General features: G+C 38.0%; 1 protein-coding gene and 1 pseudogene across 21 annotated transcripts in view; one reads left to right on the top strand and one right to left on the bottom strand.

Moving 5' to 3' along the window:
• Positions 1–12,296, bottom strand: part of AAK1 (AP2 associated kinase 1) — a 170,107-nt gene that overhangs the window by 133,768 nt on the left and 24,043 nt on the right. The window lies entirely within an intron of this gene.
• Positions 1,680–11,422, top strand: LOC130682576 (cytosolic 5'-nucleotidase 3A-like; annotated as a pseudogene).

Genomic DNA, 12,296 nt, shown 5'->3' with positions numbered 1-12,296 from the left:
TGGCCAAATCTTCATTACTTACAGATGATATGATTGTCTACTTGGAAATTCAAGTAGATAAAAAAAATACTAATAAAAGTTCAGTAACAAAACTAGTTATAAGATCCACACACAAAAATCTATAGTTTTCCAAAATTAAAAGGCTGACAATCCAACAAGAGCTTGGCGAGAATATAGAGCAACATAAACTTCCATAGATTGATGGCAGGAATGTAATATTGTATGACTTTAGAAGAAATTATTTTTCCAAAGTTAAACATACACTCACTATGTGAACCAGTAATTCCATTCCTAGAGAAGTGAAACAAATATCCACACACAGATATGCACGAGTGTTGACAGCCAAAACTAGAAAAATTCAACTGTCCTTCAAAAGATGAATGGATAAAAAATTGTGAAATATCTATATAATGGAATAGTACATAGAAATAAGTTATGAACTACCCTCAGACTGATAAAACCCACATGGAAGAATCTCAAAAATATGTTGTGAAAAAGCAGCCAGAGGGTGCGTGGTGGGGGAAGGACATACCAAACACTCCAATTAACATGTAGATTGTCAGACTGGGTAAAAAACAAAGATTCAACTATACACTACCTATAAGAAACCCACTTCAAATATAAAGATACAAATAGGATAAAGTAAAGAATGGAAAAAGATATGCCATGCTAACCCTAATCAAAAAGTAAGAGTGACTACATTAAAATCAGACCATGTAGATTTCAGAACAAAGAATATTAACAGGGTCAAAGACCTGAATGTAACTCATAAAACCATAAAACTCTTAGAAAAAAATTTATAGGCAAAAATCTCTTGGACATAAACATGAGCAACTTCTTTATGAACATATCTCTCTGGACAAGGAAAACAAAGGCAAAAATGAACAAGTGGGACTATATCAAACTAAAAAGCTTCTGTACAGCAAAGGACACCATCAGTAGAACAAAAAGACATCCTACAGTATGGGAGAATATATTCATAAATGACATATCTGATAAGGGGTTGACATTCAAATTATATAAAGAGCTCATGCACCTCAATAAACAAAAAGCAAATAAGCCAATTAAAAAATGGGCAGAGGAGCTGAACAGACACTTTTCCAAAGAAGAAATTCAGATGGCCAACAGGCACATGAAAACATGCTCCACATTGCTAATCATCAGAGAAATGCAAATTAAAATGATAATGAGATACCACCTCACACCAGTTAGGATGGCCAACATCCAAAAGACAAACAACAACAAATGTTGGCGAGGATGTGGAGAAAGGGGAACCCTCCCACACTGCTGGTGGGAATGTAAACTAGTTCAACCATTGTGGAAAGCAGTATGGAGGTTCCTCAAAAAGCTCAAAATAGAAATACCATTTGACCCAGGAATTCCACTCCTAGGAATTTACCCTAAGAATGCAGCAGCCCAGTTTGAAAAAGACATATGCACCCCTATGTTTATCACAGCACTACTTACAATAGCCAAGAAATGGAAGCAACCTAAGTGTCCATCAGTAGATGAATGGATAAAGATGTGGTACATATACACAATGGAATATTATTCAGCCATAAGAAGAAAACAAATCCTACCATTTGCAACAACGTGGATGGAGCTAGAGGGTAATATGCTCAGTGAAATAAGCCAGGCAGAAAAAGACAAGTATAAAATGATTTCACTCATATGTGGAGTATAAGAACAAAGAAAAAAACTGAAGGAACAAAACAGGAGCAGACCCACAGAACCCAAGAATGGACTAACAGTTCCCAAAGGGAAAGGGACTGGGGAGGATGGGTGGGAAGGGAGGGACAAGGGGGGAAAGGGGGCATTATGATTAGCACACATAATATGGGGGGGACACGGGAAAGGCAGTACATACAGAGAAGACAAGTAATGATTCTATAGCATCTTACTATGCTGATGGACAGTGACTATAATGGGGTATGTGGGGGGAACTTGATGATGGAGGAGTCTAGTAACCATACTGTTGTTCAAGTAATTGTACATTAATGATATCAAAATAAAAAAATTAAATAAACAAAAAAAGAATATTACAGGGTCATTTCAAAATGATAAAGTCATCATCAAGAGGACATAACATTCTTAAACGTCTCTACCTAATAGAGCTTCAAAATACACAAAGCAAAAACTGGCAGAACTGCAAGGAGAAACGAACAAATCCACAATAATAGTCAAAGATTTTAATATCCCTCTCTCAATATCTAAAAGAAGTAAACAAAATCAATAAGGATACAGAAGACTTGAACAATACTACCAATCAACTTGATCTAATTGACATTTATAGAACACTCCATTTAACAACTAGCAGAACAAACATTCTTTTCAAGCGTACACAGAAGACCAAGACATGCCATATTCTAAGCCATAAAACAATTCTCAATAGATTGAAAAGGATTTGAATCAAAGTATGTTCTCTGACTATAATGACCTTAAATGGAACTTAAATTAGAAATCAGTAACAGAAAAATCTCTGGGGAAATTCACAAATATTTGGGAACAAAGTAAACACTTCTAAATAACCTACAGGCTAAACACCAAAATCAAAAGGGAAATTAGAAAGTATGTTGAACTGAATGAAAATGAAAACAGAGCATGCTGCTAAAATTTCAACAGGTTGCTTTAGTTTTTGGATGAAATTATTGTAAATTTCACCTAGAAAATAAAAATGATGAACTGAAATACTGGAACAGTAAAGATGGGGGACAGGAAGAAAGGTATGAGAGGAAAGCTGGTCCTCATTAAAATTTTGAAATATATAATTTAGATATAAAATTGTAAAATGTTATTGTAAGAACAAACAGAATATGCAAGACCTTAAGAACATATTTCATATTGGAATTACCCAATAAATATTGTTGGTACTGCTAATTAGTCCTTTGGGAAAAAAATTCAAGTCAATTCCCTCTCTCACTCAAATACAAAATAAACTTTAGATTGAATAATTAGGAGTTACAAATTCAAATATCCATGAAGATCATGTAGGTAAAATAAAATGTTCTAACCTAGACATGTGAAGTATAAGACAATTGGGATTTGTGAATAACTGAGGCACATGAGAGGATATGTGCCTTTCCTAAAAGGCATTTGAATTTCAACTTTTAAGAACACTATACTAGGGGGAAAAAACAACAAAACCCCCGCCTCTTCTAGCAGGGGGAATGCAGTCTAATCGATAAAAATGTTTGCAATTTCTAATTTAAATGTAAAAACTAAAACTACTAAAAGAAAATTAAGGTAGTTTTATAACCTTGAAGTAGGGAAGGTTTTCTACCAACATAATCTTGAAAGGAGTAACCAAAATTTTATTGATTTTCTCACAGATAAATTTATGTTCTGCTCTTGTTAAATGGAGTACTCTATAAATGTCAATAAATTTGGAACTTCTATGTAGCAAACAAAACCCACAAAAAAACAAAATTGGAAACTTAAATATCTAACAACAGAGAATTAATTGACTAGATTATATCTGCACACTCTTAAAAATGAATATTTATGCTCATATGGCAAAATGTTCACACCACATTCTTGAGTTTAAAAAAGGTAGACTTCACAGTGTGAATACAGTTAATACACTGAACTGTACACTTAAAAAGACTTAAAAGGGCAAAGTTTATATTGTACATTTTTACCATAATTTAAAAAAAATTTTTAATAGGGGAGGGAAGAGAGGGGATGGGTGACATAGTAAAGGGAAAAAATTGATGAGAATGTTTGATATCTTGATCTGGTTGATGGTTACATAAGTGTATACATTCATCAAGCTATATGCTAAAACTTGTGCATTTTTATTGTATGTACCTCAATAATACATATATAAAAATTTAAAAACAAAGATAAATAAATAAATAAACACATGATTTTTTTTTAAGTTCTTTTCAGGTCTGGTGTCACATGAGGCCCCATCCAGGGACTAGGAGGCACGTGCCATGCATGATGTGTGCCCAAGTAGCAGGCGTGGTGCTGGCCTAGTACATACTCACCTTGAAGAGGAAGACAGGGAAAAAGACCACTATCACTGAGATGTCTATATCCAAGCTCTGCATCTCTGGATATTGCTTGCAACCTATACTGTTGTTTTAGGACAAGCTCAAGGACAGAAGAACGAACTCAGAGTGCCCTAAGGGTGACTGGATAACCAAGAAATGCCTAATAAAGACTTTGCTATACATGTGAAAATGATGCCAGAATTCCAGAAAAATTCAGTTCATATCAAGAATCCTGCAACAGTAGAAATTATCTATGGTCTTATCAAAGGAGAGCTGCCAAACTTAAGACATAGCAGACTTTGATATGACACTGGGTTGGTCTTCCTATGAAAGGAAGAGATGCCCAAGATGCCACGTCATTGACAACTCTCTGCTGGTTACACAGGAATGCAGAAAAAAGTTACTCCAATTAAAGGAAAAATATTGTGCTATTGAAATTGACCCTGTTCTTACCATAGAAATGAAGTACCCTTATATGGTAGAATAGTATACTAAGTCACATGATTTGCTTGTTGAACAGGCTTACCAAAAGCTAAACTTAAAGAAATTGTGGCAGAATCAGATGTTATGCTCAAAGAAGGATATGAGAATTTCCTAGATAAGCTCCAAACACAGCTGTTGTCCCTGATTCCTGTTTTCAGCTGGTATCGGTAATGTACTGGAAGAGGTTATCTGTCAAGCTGGTGTTTATTGTCCAATGTCAAAGTAGTGACCAGCTTCATGGATTAGGATGACAATGGGGTGCTCAACTAATTCATGTATTTAGCAAACATGATGGTGCCTTGAAGAATACAGTATATTTCAATCAACTAAAAGATAATAGCAACTTAATTCTGCTGAGAGACTTCAAGGGGACATAAGAATGGCAGACACAGTAGCCAATGTTGAACACATCCTGAAAATTGTTTCTCTAAGTGATAGAGTGGATGAGCTTTTCAAAATACAAGGACTCTTATGATACTGTTCTAGTAAAAGATGAATCATTGAGTATATCCAACTCACTCTTGCAGAAGATTCCATAAACAAGCATTCTTCAACAAGACCTCTGTCCTGTGGGTACAACTGATGAAGAACTGCTCATCTGTTCATCTTGCTGAAAGACTTTTATTTTTAATATATTATTGCTCTTGAAGTTTTTTTCCCCTACATTACTGAGTATTTTCAGACATGTTGAGTACTTCAACTAGAAGCTTTTTTTCTACCTCTCTCAACACATGCCTAAATATATTTTTTTAAGAGATTAAAAGAAAATCTTAAAGCCAAAATTTGAAAATTAATTCCCTACATTTCCAGAGTGAATTTTGTAGTTTAATGTTATCATGAAGTTTTTGAAGCATCTTTTTACCCTGGGGAAGTCTGAAGAAGTTTTATAAAATGGTGAAATAACCTGCTTTTACCCTTTGTCTTTTACTCAGTGGCTTCTATCAATTCTCACTACTGTCAGGATGGTGTCTTTCTCTATTTCAATTTATTGCTTTGAATTTAGTATTAAACCAAAAGTGTAAGAACTCTTTAATAAAAAAGAGAAAGAATGAAATGACTGAGGGAGGGCATAGAGTCTCTCCTAAGGTACAAATCAGTGTGGGCTCCTGGGAGAGATATCTACAACTCCAAAATTTTTCTTTGAGAAAGGGAGGTGGGACAGCAGTATATCTCTAAATTTGAATTTGTTTTAGCATAGACATTTAACTGTCCTCTACCATGACACATACGCCCAATGACATTCACAAACAAGACACATAGCCCTGGGCATTCAGGGGCCTCACTTAAGGGCTAGCTTGAGTAGGAGCACCCTGTAGCCTGTGCGTGACTCCTAAGGGGTAACAGCTATGCCTCCACACCACCCTTTGGCTCTCAAGGAAAGTCAACATTTGAGGGCAAGATATCTTATTACAGAGATAACCTTGAATTTATTCCTGTTTATATTAATGTATTTCAAAATAAATGACTTAAAATTCAGTGTTTTGTATTTAACAACATGACAGAGGCATATGGTAACACCATGTCAGAGAGATGTGTTTTCAGGGTTATAGCTATCAGGAATGTGACTGCTGAACACGTGGGACATTACCATGTCAATTACTATTGTTACCTCATACCCCATTGATGTCTCAAGAACAGAAGTCACCAATTTTCCCGAAGAGGACCCTGGTGAGTTCAGAAACAGCTGAGAAACTGTACTATAAAAAAGGAAGAGGTAACTTGTCGAATAAGGGGGGGTAAGGCAGAGCAGCTTACCTATACCAGTATTGACCCAAAGAGATCAACCTTTGTTTCAACTTGCCATCTAACCTCTAGTTCAACTAAAAAGATGGAATGCACTTTAACCAGAGATCAGAAGTAGAGACACGACTACTAGGAATGCCTGCAAATTAGCACAGAGACAGCTAGCATGTGGCTTACCTAATGTTCCTAGTGCTAGAAGTCAGCTAAAGGAAAGTCCCACCACTCTGCCTCACCACATTACTCTCAGCTTTTGAGTGAGACATTTACCAGGAAGGATGGATTCCCACCCTTGGGTACAGGCTGCACATTCTTACCTGCATGGTTTTTCTCACAATATCCCTACCAATCTATCACTCAAGGCTCATTTTCACCAAAAGTCTCTTGATTATTTTTCGCTTCACTCATCTCTCCTTTCTTTAATTTCCATAGCATCTAATTGTAAGAACTGAGAATTAATTACATGCCAGCTGGCATTTTTTTTAAATGTCTGCACTTTATGCATAAGTTCTGAACTCTAACATACTAAAAACTGACTCTTGTGACTCATACAACAACTACAACCTTAGCACACAACACAGGATATGTAACTGGAGCTCAGTGGATGGATGGTTGTCTGATTAGACAGGCCTAGTAGCCAGAAGCAATGTTTTACTCATAACAAGTGATTCAACATAGAGGCAGTATACTCCGGCCTCCAACCTAACCAGAAGCAAAGATAAGGGGTCAAAGAGAGAACACAGTCATGGGCCAAAGACCCAAAGGGCACTTGTGACCAGAAGAAACTCGTTGGGTGAATCTTGGTTACAGGTTACAGCCAATCTCTATTCTCCCAAGTGTGATTAAAGTTAAATTAACACATGTAAGGACAAAACTCAATGACAATAGGCCGTGGTTTTTTACAAAATGTGGCTGATTTGTCTAATTGACTGATTCACTTTCTCTGGCTTCCTTTCGCTCCAAGGAAGCAAATGTCTGTATTACTTTGAGCATCCTTGCTTGTTGTCTCAAAAGATACGATGCATGCTAAAATCAGCAAGTGAAAATTTGATGAGGAACAGAATATTTATATACTCTCAGTATATTTATTATCCCACAAAACACTTACCAATTACAAAGTAAAAAATAGTAATTTTACATTGGAGAAGCCTGGCAGATACCATTTAACCAGGTGATTAAAGTTAATCACCAGTGAGAAGACAAATAGACATCACGTGCCTCTTGGTATTATGGACTAAGAAGGACCAACATCTCTGTGGTAGTTCCAGCCAAAAACACATAACTTGTGTGATAGGAAACATTGGATTCACCAAATTAAGGGACATGCCACAGAAAGGAACTAGTCTGTACTCTTGAAAAATGTCAAGGTCATGAAAGACAAAATTAAGGAGCTCTTCCAGATTAAAGGAGATTTAAGAGACAAGACAATTAAATGCAATGTTTGATCCTGGTTTAGATCAGGACTGGAGAGAAATGTTTTTCTTTTGCTATACAGAACAGGAGTGGGACAACTAGTAAAATTTGAATAATTACATAACAGAATTATATCAAAGTTAATCCCCTGATTTTGACAAGTTTAAACTAGGTTTTGATTTGTACCATTTTAAAGGAAAAACACATTGAAGTACTTAGGGGAAAGGTGACATTCTGTCTGCAACTGTCAAATGATTCAGAAAAAAATATGTGCATATAGACAGAATGAAAAGCAAATGTAGCAAAATGTTAGCCTTCAGTGAATCTGGGTATAGGATATATGGGCATTTTTGCACTGTTTTTGAAATGCTTCTATTATTCTGAATTATTTCAAAATTTAAAGTTAAGGGAAACAAAAAGACAAGATGAGTTAAAGACCAGGCCTTCTGACATGGAGACCCAAGGTTCCAACACTGGCCTTTTTCCTTTGCTGTGGGCTGTCGTAATAAACTGGATAAGCATGGATGGTGGACAGTTATGCAGATCTGGGTTCTAATCACTGACTTGCACAAACTAAGCTCATAATAATATCAAATAGTGATATTATTTCAAATTAAAAAAATACATGGGAGGCTTCTACAGTTACATTATGGGAGCAAGTAAGTAATTTTATGATAATTTATGCAAGAAAGTGCAATAGGCAAACTCTGGCATTCAATACAAAAAAATAAATAAAACTACAGATCATCCCATTTATGAATAAAGATGCAGAGATACTCAATAAAATGCCAACAAATTGAATCTGGCAGTATATTAAAAGAAAAATAGACCATTGTAAAATCAGGTGAGTTCAGAAAGATAAGGATGGATGGGTAGTTGAATATCACAGAATCCACTAATATAATCCATCAGTTATGTAAGTCAGAAAAGAGAAAGACCTCAATTCAAAAAATTCAGTGAACAGACACTTTCATTATCTGAACATCTTTTCTTCATTTTTAAGTATATATTTTTCTGGTAGGAATATTTATAGCTTTTCTGATTACAAAAGTAATTATGATTATTTTGAAATTTTTCAAATAGTGCGGAAGTGGGTAGAGTAGAAAGTTTCCTGAATAGGCCATGGTAATGTGGAGTAAATCTTGTGAGAGCATATTTATGGGTAGACAGATAGCAAGCCAGCAAGCCAGAAAAAGAGAGAAAGAAAACCCCATTCAGAAAGAAAACAAAAGGTGGGCTGTGTCCCACCAATGACTATATTATAACTGAAAACTCTCAAAAAGCGTATCAGTGACAAAATGGAGCCCACAGTGGAGTCTCCCTCTCCATTATCTTCCCCTTTCCTGCCTAACCAGTCACCATCAATCTGGAAGGTAGCAAATCTACCTGTGAGTCACTTCAGAGAAGCTCTCTTCACATATAAGTCCCTGCCAGTAGATACCACCCTTCCTCAGTTATCAATGGATTCTGTGTAGAAAGACAGGAGAATAAAAAATAAACAAAAGATTGTTAAAGAAGTAACACTTAGGCATAAAATTTTTAAGTAAAAATGGGGAAATGAAAAGAATTAAGGCGATCTTATACAGAAGAACCCAGGCTAAAATCAAGATCATCATCATCATCTGCTTTGAGGGCTATAGTGTAAAGTGCATATTATTGAGAGTGTTCTTGGGTTTAAATTCTTTGGCGTTTCAGGGGATGACCATAGTTTTTCAGAATCAGACAACAGAACATCATTCAAGTAATGGACAGAAGAGAAAGTGAACAAAGAAGTAGGAGCCCCATTCATTGATGCTATTCTCTATAAGAGGCTGGAAAATAAGGCATTTTCCAATAATAAAGGACACAGGATCCAACAGGAAGCCTACCCATTCTCAATTCCAAATAACTTGCCCGGTGAAAGGTAAAGAACCTTCTGAAACAAGGGAGGTGAGAGTCTGATCTCATCCCTTCAGAACAAACAGAGCTCAAGGTTACAGTAACCTGACTCCCCAGTATTATTTTGACCAACTTCATGAAAATAAAAGCCGCCTTTGATGCACTTCAATGCCCAGCTACCTGACCAGAGAATCAGATATTAAAAATTAATCAGCTGGCAACGCATCACGCAGTGTCAGGCAACTCTAATAGGACATGGAGTTCTGGAGACTCAGACTGAGTGCTGACCTTCTGTTGCCATGAGTTTGTACAATTTAGATCATGACCCTTTTCTTCTCCTAGTATGTCTAATCCTGGTTGGTCAGCTCTGCTGTGGCTGAGCAGCCAAACTCCAACCAAAGTTGGCTGCACTACTTTCTTGGTTCTTTTTTACTCTCCAACTGCTCATCTCCTCCCCAGGGCTTGCCACCTCCAAATGCAGGGTGCTAAGTCACCTGCTCTTCTTGCCCTACTACAGTATCTGTGGACAAATTTCACATACCAGCAAAGTTCCAGCCATCACCTCTATTCTGAAGTAGACATTGACAGGAGCAGGATTTCACTAGAGGGGGAAAGGAGAGAGGGACATTCCAGGGCAAGACACAGACTTAAAATACATACTGAAGAAATGGCAAGTGGATCAGTGGGGTGGGGATGTGGCTTAAGGCCCAATACAGTTCTTCCTCTAGGCTTTGCTTCTTCTGAGCGCGACACACCAACCACACACCAGGCCCTCCACATGAGGTTCTTCAGAAACCTTCTCCTCCTATACTCTAAATTTTGGCTAATAGAGACACCAGCATTCAGTCAAGCTCAAAACCTCATTTATCTCAGACTTTCCTCTCTGTCCACAGTATGTCAACAATTTACATCAATACTATTCCAAAATGGTCTTGAATCCACTCCCTACTCTCAGTTCCTCCTATCACTAATTTTAGCTGTATCTTCCACCCGGACTATTGCAGAATCCCAGTTTTCCTTCCCAAATTCCCACTCCTCCCTAGGTAACCTCAGTCATTTGGTTACTATGAAGTCTTCTCCACCTCCAACAGTTTGTTGTCTCCCTTTTCCTTGCTGAAAATCTGCAGATCATATGAAAACATTTTTAAGACCAGGGACCTAGAGAAGACATACATCACCCATGATCCCGGAGCAACTGAATGACCCCAGAAGCTACCAATCATTGATCATTCAATAAATGCCTGAGTGACTACACAAGTCAGGCACTTTTCTAGGTCCTGGGGACACAGCAGTCAACAAAACTGATAAAAATCCTGGCTCTCACTGGGCTTTCACTCAAGTGCAGGGAGACAGGAAATAAAATACATACATAAACTTAAAAGCAGGGTAGGTTGTAATACATGCTATGAAGAAAAATAAAGCAAGCAGGGTGATAGGGAGTTCTGTATGTTGGGGAGAAGGCGGACCATTTTAAATCAGTGGTCAGGGAGACATCTGAACAAAGGAGGGGGTAAGGGAGTATGCCATGGGCTGTTTGGAGGAAGACTATCCCAGGTAGCCAGAACGCAAGCAGGAGCACGTCTGGCACCCTCAAGGGCTAGCAGGAAGGTTGGGGAGTGTTAGGAAATGAGCTCAGAGAGGTGGAGGACTGGGGGTGGGAGTGGGGCACAGAGGTGGGGGGTGGTCATGTGAGAGGTCATGTAGGGCCTTCCTTACAGTACACAAGAGGGACTTTGCCTTGATCCTGATGGCACTTCAAATCTTTATACTTTTCCACCTGTCTTTCCCATGTTATTGGGGTACTCTTTCCTATTCCAACAAGCTCCAAAAATAGCACTCTGGGGTGAAATAATTTATCAAATATAAACAGCAACTACTGCTAGCTGCCATAATCCAAAACCTTTCTGACATGGCCATCAAAAAGTAGGAACATATCATCAAAGCCTTCTACATTAGACTTAAACTAAATCAACCCATACCTAAACTCAGTAATTCTTTTTTAAAAAACTGATTTTTCCCTGAATCATAAGAGTAATACAGGCGAAGCTCTTTCTTCTCCAACCCAATCAATCACGCCAGTAGTTGGAATCATCAAGGGTACAGCAGAGACTAGCTCTAACCACTCAGCTTGCTGTGAGCAGTGGTCCTGTGTTTTACAGAAGGAATGGGGAGAGCCTGGTAATCTCATCAGGCAGAGCTGGTTAAGAGAACTTCTACCTTATAGGACATCTGGGCAAGATGGTAACAGACAGGTGTCTCCTGCCTCCAGTTTCCTTTAAAATAAACTAAAGAAAATTAGAGAAAAACTGGCGTCTGTGCTGAAAACCAGGAAGGATGCTATCCCACGTGCACAGAACTTTGAGGAATTTCTAGAAAATATAGTCAAGAGCAAGCAGGACCAAAGAAGACCTAGCAAGCCTTCTATGGAGAAGCAATGTGTTCTGGCAATAAACGTAGGCAGCACAGCAGAACACAGACAGGCCAAGGGCAGCACACACAGCACGGCTATACCACAGACCAAAGCCCACACCCAAGGGCCTCCCTCAGAGCCTGGAGCAGCCATTCCCCACCCAGGCACTCAGCCAGGCCACCATGTCCGGCAGAGGGAGAGGCACATGGGCTGCGTGTGGTATGGGCAGCCCCAGTGTAAATTCAGTCAACCTAACATTTCCCCTTGTTCCTTCTCTTGGATATGAAAAAGTCAGACAGACACAGTTATTGCTGAAGAACCCATCATCTCCTGTAAGATTATGGTGATGGTTTCAAAACTATGTTCAGATTAAGATT

This window comes from Manis pentadactyla, chromosome 2 (genome assembly GCF_030020395.1).
Source record: "Manis pentadactyla isolate mManPen7 chromosome 2, mManPen7.hap1, whole genome shotgun sequence".
NCBI lineage: Eukaryota > Metazoa > Chordata > Mammalia > Pholidota > Manidae > Manis > Manis pentadactyla.
Note: the sequence above shows the minus strand (reverse complement) of the source record. Positions and strands in the feature narration are given on the sequence as shown.